The 8,797-nt window shown below is 34.9% G+C and overlaps 1 pseudogene; it reads right to left on the bottom strand.

The window, feature by feature from the left end:
• Window positions 1–4,985: 4,985 nt before the first annotated feature.
• Window positions 4,986–5,584, bottom strand: LOC118006211 (annotated as a pseudogene).
• Window positions 5,585–8,797: the final 3,213 nt, after the last annotated feature.

Here is an 8,797-nt window from a genome sequence, read left to right as displayed (position 1 = left end):
AATATAAGCCACACCTTATGAAATATAGTGCATATTGCCATTCTTTCCTACTTGGAATAACTTTTAAAACCAAAGTAGAAACATGCACATAATCAAATATAAGTTAGATACATACAATAGATAAATTATTCACAACTACAAGACTGCATCTTTCTTTCAAGTTATACTAATGCAATGTGACTACAATAATCATATCAGAGATAATGAAATCAAAAGGAGCTTGAATACTACCTAGGTGTCGTGACCACATACATCACCTTGATTAATTTAAAGCATCTGATGATTGCCTTGGATTCTTTATATATACATAAAAATCCAATCAAGTATATTCTGTATATCTGTGTGATACCCATAAATTTTCTAAGGATATTTGATTTTGTTAAATTGATTAAAACTCTTAAATTTTATAACATGCTGATCTTGCAGGCATACACATACATTTGAGGAAACAAGTATTTTTTTTAAAGATCGATTCATTTATTTTAGAGAGGGGGAGGGGCAGAGGGAGAGAATCAGACTCCCCACTGAGCATGGATCCCACCTGAGTTGAAACCAAGAGTTGGACGCTTAACTGACTGAGCCACCCAAAAAGCCCCAGGAAACAAGTATTTTTGAGAACTTTTAATTTTATACATTACTAAAAAAGAAAAGAAAATACCTTTGATAATTATTTAATTTAAAAATGGAAATACAAAGGGGCGCCTAGGTGGCTCAGTCGTTAAGCATTAGCGTTCGGCTCAGGTCATGATCCCAGGGTCCTGGGATGGAGCCCTACATCAGGGTCCCTGCTCAGCGGGAAGCCTGCTTCTCCCTCTCCCACTCCCCCTGCTTGTGTTTCCTCTTTGGCTGTCTTTCTCTCTGTCAAATAAATAAAACCTTTAAAAAAAAAAACTTAAAAAAAAATGGAAATACAAAGATCCACTGATCTTCCTTTTTCCAAATTTCCCAAGATATATCATAGCCACCTTAAGTTTTCTCAGTTAACCCTTTCACTCTCATAAAAAAGCACAGGAAATGATTATGTTTTTAAGCTTAATAAAACTATAATGTGTTTGAATATTATTTAGTATTTAGTATTTTTATTTTTTATATTTAGTATATTTAAGTAAATACACTAAATTACTAAGTAAATATAATAAATACTAAATACATATAAATATGTATAAATATATTCATATATAGTAATATATATGGAGACAGACATATACATTCCTGTGTTTGTGTGTGCATGTGAGTGTATCCATAAGTAATATGTTTAGTGAACAATATATTTATTAATTTAGCATTTGTATATATAATTACATATGATGAATTATGCATATATATATACATATATATATATGTACATATATCACACACATACATATATACGCACCCGGGTAAAAGTGTATGTATCACTTAGTAGAAGTTTTAGAAATCTGGGGAGAGAAGAACTTGATTATCACTGTATGGGGAGGGTAGAGCAGTACTAATACTTAAATGAAAAACTTGAGAGACTAGGAATCCTGCAACATGAGGATGGTCACTTCAAAGAAAAAATTCTAAGTCCTTTACTTTTTAAAAAAAAAATCCTTCCAGGGGCGCCTGGGTGGCTCGGTTGGTTAAGCGACTGCCTTCGGCTCAGGTCATGATCCTGGAGTCCCGGGATCGAGTCCCGCATCGGGCTCCCTGCTCGGCAGGGAGTCTGCTTCTCCCTCTGACCCTCCCCCCTCTCATGTGCTCTCTCTCTCTCTCATTCTCTCTCTCAAATAAATAAATAAATACAATCTTAAAAAAAAAAAATCCTTCCAGATATGATTACAGGTAAAAACCTGAAACCAGCTGGTTTTAGATATAAACTTAAATATGTTAGCACAGTTCTCCAGTAATGTAAAAAAAGAAAACCAAAACCCAAAACGATAAATACCATTTTGATCCAAGGCTTCATATATTCATTTAATCAAACTTTTATGGTAAAATAGTATCAAGAATATGGTGGTTTCTATTCTTTTACTGTAACTTTATATTATTTAAATGGGTACTATAATGATTACACAATCCAAGTTCAAGATAGCAAGTGAAAAATGTTCTGCTCAACATCAATTTATTCCAGCTTACCTAGATGCAGAAAACTGAGGTCAGACAGCTATCAGAGCTCTTATATCTGAAGGTCTTCTTAGTAATGTTCACTTTGAAATCATTCAGTGACAGTGAGCCATGCGATCATGAGTGAGCAACAGATATATAGACAACCATTCTGTCCCTGTACAACCATTCTAGTTTATACTTTACATACTGTATTCGACCCATTACATGAAATATTCAACATTTTATTGTAAAATAGGCTTTGTGTTAGATGATTTAGCCCAACCAGAGGTTACTGTAAGTGTTCTGAAAATGTGTAAGGGAGGCTAGGCTAAGTTATCATGTTCACTATGTTAGATGTATTAAATGCATTTTCAGCTTATGATATTTCCAACTTATTATGGGTTTATCAGGTTAATTATTTTTTATTTATTATATTACATCATTGCTTCTTAAAAGTTCAAGGAAGATATACTAAATTTACATTAATCTCTTGAATATCCATAAAATTAGTATGCAAAATCGTTCAAGGAAGATATGTACTTAATTGTCTTTAAATAATAATTTCATATACATTGCAGGCTAATTTTATGGATATTCAAGAGATTAATGTAAATTTAGTAAATTAAAAAATAATATTAATGCTTTGGATTTACATTACTATTTCTGGATTGGTTATTGCCATAAATCATCATTCAAATATCATTTACATGATTTCTTAAAAGAGATGATATTATATTTTTAGTATTTGCATATTGAGAAAAATAATATGGATTTTAAAAACAAAATTTCAAAAACCCGATTAAGTTCTTACTGATTTTATGAATATTATCATAATTTAGCAAAATAAAGTGTCATGAAAACAATTATGAGTGAATCTATTATAAAATGCAATTATTTTTCTCTGTGTCTATACAGAGTTTAAAACAAAATATAATTTCACATTTTGGTACCGTGCTTTTAATGGAATGAAGAAAGATATAGCATTATAAAATCCAAGTGGATAGTGAAGCATTTCAGTAATACCAAATCTTACAAAGTCATAAAAATTAATTTCAGGAAAACACTCTCCATATTAAAAAATATTCTATGGTCACAGTATTCACCTATAGGAATAATTAGAGAAAATTTAATTAAAGCAAATATTAAAAACTTCTTGCAAAAGTTTCAAGTGAGAGTAAATATATTGACTTCTGGGCCATGAATACCATTATATATGAAACAAAGTACAAACTCACTAACACTCACACTTACATGTTCTAAACATTCCTCTTCATTGGTCACCTTCTTCCTTATTAGCTGATGGACACAGTCCCTAATTCACAGATTAAATACAAACTGTTAGCTCTCTCAATTTCCACCTTCAAATTTACAAACTTCTGTATGTCTGCATCCCTTCCTCAACCCTCTCCTGGTTTTCAGTAGAGACAGTATCCCTTCTACAATTTAATGAAAATTCCTCTACCTTATATGAAGCTTTACTTTATTTTCTCTCAGTTCTTCAGTATTCTCAAGAGTTTCTTCTCTGAATTTTTTCCATCAAACAGATAAATACATATAAGTATGTCCACCTACAGAACATATAGAATAGGTGTATGGATAGACAAATTGTGGAACATCCAGACAATGGAATAACATTCAGTGATCAAAAGATATGAGTTGCAAAACAGTGAAAAGATACAGAGGAATTTTAAATGCATACTACCAAGTAAAGAAGCCAATCTGAAATGGATATATACTGTTTGATCCCAACTATATGACATTGTGGAAAAGGAAAAATATTGAAACAGTAAAAAGATATGTAAAAAGATCCCTTGCCAGGGACAGGGAGTGAATGAAGAGAAGAAAAAGTAGAATACAGAGGAATTCTAGGAGAGTGAAACTATTCTGTACATTATTGTAATGGTGTATATGCAACATTATACATTTAACAAAACCCGTAGAACTATATGATACAAAGAATAAGCCCTGATTTAAACTATGAACTTTAGTTAATAATAATGTATCAATATTTGCTCATTAATTATAACAAACATATCACACTAATCCAAGAATAGGAGAAATTGTGCTGGGGGAGAGTGAGTATATGGTAATTCTGTATTTATTTTTTTAAAGACACATTTATTCAGCATAATGATCAGACTATTACATTTAGCAATCAAAATGGGTGCAAAAAAAAAAAATCTACATTAAAACCCTTTGTTGAAATGCTTTACACTTTCCATGGAGTAGAAACTAAAATAAACTTGTTATACAATTAGTCACAAATACAGTCCTTGAGTTTTTTGCCCATACAGGGTGTAAAACGCCTTCTTTGTAGCAGCCGGGCCCTGCCACCACTCTGCTTGGCTGAGTTCAGAAATCTGTTATAGGGCGCCTGGGTGGCTTAGTTGGTTAAGCGACTGCCTTCGGCTCAGGTCATGATCCTGGAGTCCCGGGATCGAGTCCCACATCGGGCTCCCTGCTCGGCGGGGAGCCTGCTTCTCCCTCTGACCCTCCCCCATCTCGTGCTCTCTCTCTCTGTCTCATTCTCTCTCTCAAATAAATAAAATCTTTAAAAAAAAAAGAAATCTGTTATAACCTGTAGTTCACTGTCACTTCTCTGGCTCTCCTCTCCTGCTAAGCTTTGTTTCCTGGTAGTAATTAAATCCTTCTGTCACTGCCAAACCTACTGCTGCTGCTGGAACCACTGTAACCACCTTGGTTTTGTGGTTTGGCAAAGTACTGGCCCCTACCACCATAGGGGCCAGAGCTTCTGCCTCCAAACTTCCCTCCTTTCATGATCCAAAATTTGAAGATTGATCGTTGTAATTACCAAAATTACTATAGCTTCCTCCACCTCCAAAGTTCCTCCCATCATCATCATTACCTAATCCATTAGAACCATCCCCATGGCCACCATACCCACCACTAAAGCCACTTTACCCAATGACATTTTCTTCATGACCGAAGTTGTCATTCCCACCAAAACCACCTCCACAACCACCACCAAAATTTCCAGAACCACTTCGGCCATTCACAGTATAGTATTATTGCATGACAATCTTGTCTCTGGAGTCATAATCATCAAATGTTATAAAAGCAAAGCCTCTCTCTTGCCACTGCCTTGGTCCGTCATGATTTCAGTCACTTTAATTTTCCCATACTGGTCAAAATACTCTTGTAGATGATATTCCTCAGTGTCTTTTTTTATGCCACCAACAAAAGTCTTTTTCACAGTTAAGTGGGCACAGGTCTTTGAGAATCTTGAGACAGCCCTTTTTGGTTCCACAACTCTTCCATCCACCTTGGGTGGTCTTGTATTCGTGGCTGCTTGCCCTTCCTCCACTGTGGCATAGGTGACAACCCCAAAGCATCTGGAGCACTTGGTGTTTGGATCTCTCATTACCACACAGGACATAAACGTTCCCCATTGCTTAAAATGGCTCCTCAGGCTCTCATGGGTTGTTTCAAACCTCAAATCTCTGACGAAGAGCTTCTGCAACTGTTCAAGCTCTTTGGGAGACTCTGACTTAGACATGGCGGCAGTGGGAAGGAAGACTTTCATGTTGCTTCCTCGGCGGCATCCACGGGCAGAAAGGGGAATTCTGTATTTTTTAATCAATTTTTCTGTAAACCTCAAGCTGCTCTAAAAAATAAGCCACTAATGATCAAACAAAAATAATAATTGTTTATTATTATTTTTAAAGATTTTATTTGTCAGAGAGAGACAGAGAGAGCACAAGCAGGGGGAGTGGGAGAGGGAGAAGCTGGCTCCTTGCTGAGCAAGGAGCTCGATTAGGGACTTGATCCCAGAACCCTGGGATCATGACCTGAGCCGAAGGCAGACTGTTAACCAACTGAGCCACCCAGGCAGCCCAATTTATGTTTATTATTATAATTAACAATTATTAGATAAAATATACAAAAAAACATACAACACCTGCAACTTCTTTAAAATCCCACATATTTATAAACTCTGCATCTTCTTCTTCTTACCAGACAAATCTATTTTGTCTCTTAGTCCACATTTTCTACTAACTTTTCAACTGCCTTTGTCTGACTTCTAATCCCATTTGTTATTTATGGAAACAACTGTCTCTAAAGTAATCAATCACTGCATTTCTCTAAATCCAATGGGTAGTTTAATTCTCATTTTACTTGACCTAGTGACAGAATTTGGCAATATTGTAGCATTTTTCTTTCTTTAAATACTTTGTGTGTGTGTGTGTGTGTGTGAGAGAGAGAGAGAGAGAGAGAGAGAGAGAGAGATTGAGAGAGGGAAGTCATACTGCCTTGCTTTCCTGTGAACACCTTTGACCACTCCTCAGTAAATTTCTTTTCAAGCACATCATCTTCCTCCTCTTTGCAAGTTACTGTATTTCCTCATAGTTCAGTTGAAACCCTTCTTTGTGTTTATTCTAAAATTTCTCCCTTGAAAATAAAATGCTTCACTTGTTATTTATGGGCTCTATGTATTCCAGTTTTCTCATCTGAGTTTCTGATCAATGACATGATTGACAAATCTACTTGTGTATTTCAAAGTTACTTTCTTTTTAATTAATTAATTAATTAATTTTCATTGTTATGTTAATCACCATACATTACATCATTAGTTTTTGATGCAGTGTTCCATGATTCATTGTTTGCGTATAACACCCAGTGCTCCATTCAGTACATGCCCTCTTTAATACCCATCACCAGGCTAACCCATCCCCCCATCCCCCTCCCCTCTAGAACCCTCAGTTTGTTTCTCAGAGTCCATAGTCTCTCATGATTCGTCTCCCCCTCCGATAAATCAGCAAATACACGCTAAGTTTATGTTCTCCTTCAAAAGTCAGTCCTCTCTTAGAAAACATCATCTTTTTTAATCACTTGAAAAAATGAAACAACAGTTCATTCTGATAACATCTTTCCATCTTGATCCATATCAAAGGGCTTTAGTTTCAAGTAATAGAAAACTCTAGCTGGTTTAAACCAAGGAGTCGATATATTGACAGCTTTAACTTAATAGTTTGGCTGTTGGATGGAATAGAGACATAGTTCTTATACAGCACTAGCTATGTTTCTTGGTGATTCTCTTTTCTCTACCCTTATCTGTGTCTAAGCTTCAATCTAAGGTTGCAAAAACACTAACAGCAATACACAGCAGTATATGTTTCATTATTCAGAGCCAGGGCGGAAGGAAAATAACTCTTTTGACAACTCTAACATAAAAGTTTCATTTTCTTCTGGTATGACGATTATTGGGTCGCTTGAATAACTTTAAGCCATAAACATGAGGCATGGGATAGTATTGGTTTTCTTAAACTAATCAAGGTCTATCCTTACAGGTATGACTGGGTTAATCATATTCAAGCAAATGGGGTAGGGTTTGAAGGATTATTTTAAAAAGTCAGTAGCCAACTTCAGAATCTATCAGTTGTCCACTTAATATTCATATATGTCCTCTTTCTCAATACAGAAAGCTTCAAAAATAGACATATTTAAATTCATCATACTCAAACTGTTTTCAAAGGGAGACAAATCACTGTTTATTCCAGTTGCTATGTTAATCTCTGGTTCTAGAAGCTCTGCTATTATCAGCTCTCATTTCAATTATATATTATCAGTGCTCCTCATATTCCAGTAATTGATAAGATATCTACTTCTAACACACATGATCTATACTGAAAAAGAAAGAACAGAATATGTACAAGGAACCGCCTCAGTTAATGTGCTGTTATTTGAATTAGTCACTATAGTGGGATGTTTAGATGTTTAATGTGGGTGAATTGGCAGTAGTGGGGACTGAAAGATTAGTTAAATAATGAAGAATAGAAAGATAAAGACCAAACTGTAAAAGTTCTAAATGATAAAACTAAGAATTAAGAATCTGATAGCCAGAAATATTGTTAAGTAGGGTCACAACTGTGTCCCTTTTGATAATTACAAGTACCCTATGCTAGCATAAAGAAGATGGAGTCATGAAGCTATTTAGTCAAGTGAAACTTAATATTAAACAGTGAGATTTGTTCAAGAAAATATGAAAAAAGTCAATAACCATATGGATGTAGGATAATGAGAAAGGTGACAGAATCAAGCATATATTGTATGTTTTGAATGTTAGTGGGCTTATTTATTTATTTATTTATTTAGCATGGGAATCTTTGTATTTGCAGTCAATAATTTATTATTTTATTTTATTTTATTTTTTAAAGATTTTATTTATTTATTTGAGAGAGAGAATAAGAGATAGAGAGCACGAGAGGGAAGAGGGTCAGAGGGAGAAGCAGACCCCCGGCTGAGCAGGGAGCCCGATGTGGGACTCGATCCTGGGACTCCAGGATCATGACCTGAGCTGAAGGCAGTCGCTTAACCAACTGAGCCACCCAGGCGCCCAATAATTTATTATTTTAAATCCAAGTTATGCTGTCCTTATAAAATGAGATGGGAAGAGTATTTTTTTTTCCCTATTATCTAGATGAACTTGTGTAAAACAGATGTTTTCCCCTTAAATGTTTGAAGGAATCTACAAATGACGCTCATCCAAGACTGGAGTTTTCTTTGTGAAAAGTTATAAAATTAAGAATTCAAGTTTATTAATAGGTAGAGGATTATTCAGATTTTCTATTTTTCTTGTATCAATTACACTGAATTTTTTAAGAAAGATTTTTATTTATTTATTTATTTATGTTAGAGATAAGAGAGGGAGAGCACAAGGGGGAGTAGCAGAGGGAAAGGGACAAGCCGACTCTGCACTGAGTGCAGAGCC

This window comes from Mirounga leonina, unplaced genomic scaffold (genome assembly GCF_011800145.1).
Source record: "Mirounga leonina isolate KUSES-001 unplaced genomic scaffold, KU_Mleo_1.0 Mir_95, whole genome shotgun sequence".
NCBI lineage: Eukaryota > Metazoa > Chordata > Mammalia > Carnivora > Phocidae > Mirounga > Mirounga leonina.
This window is presented reverse-complemented; position numbering and strand designations above follow the sequence as displayed.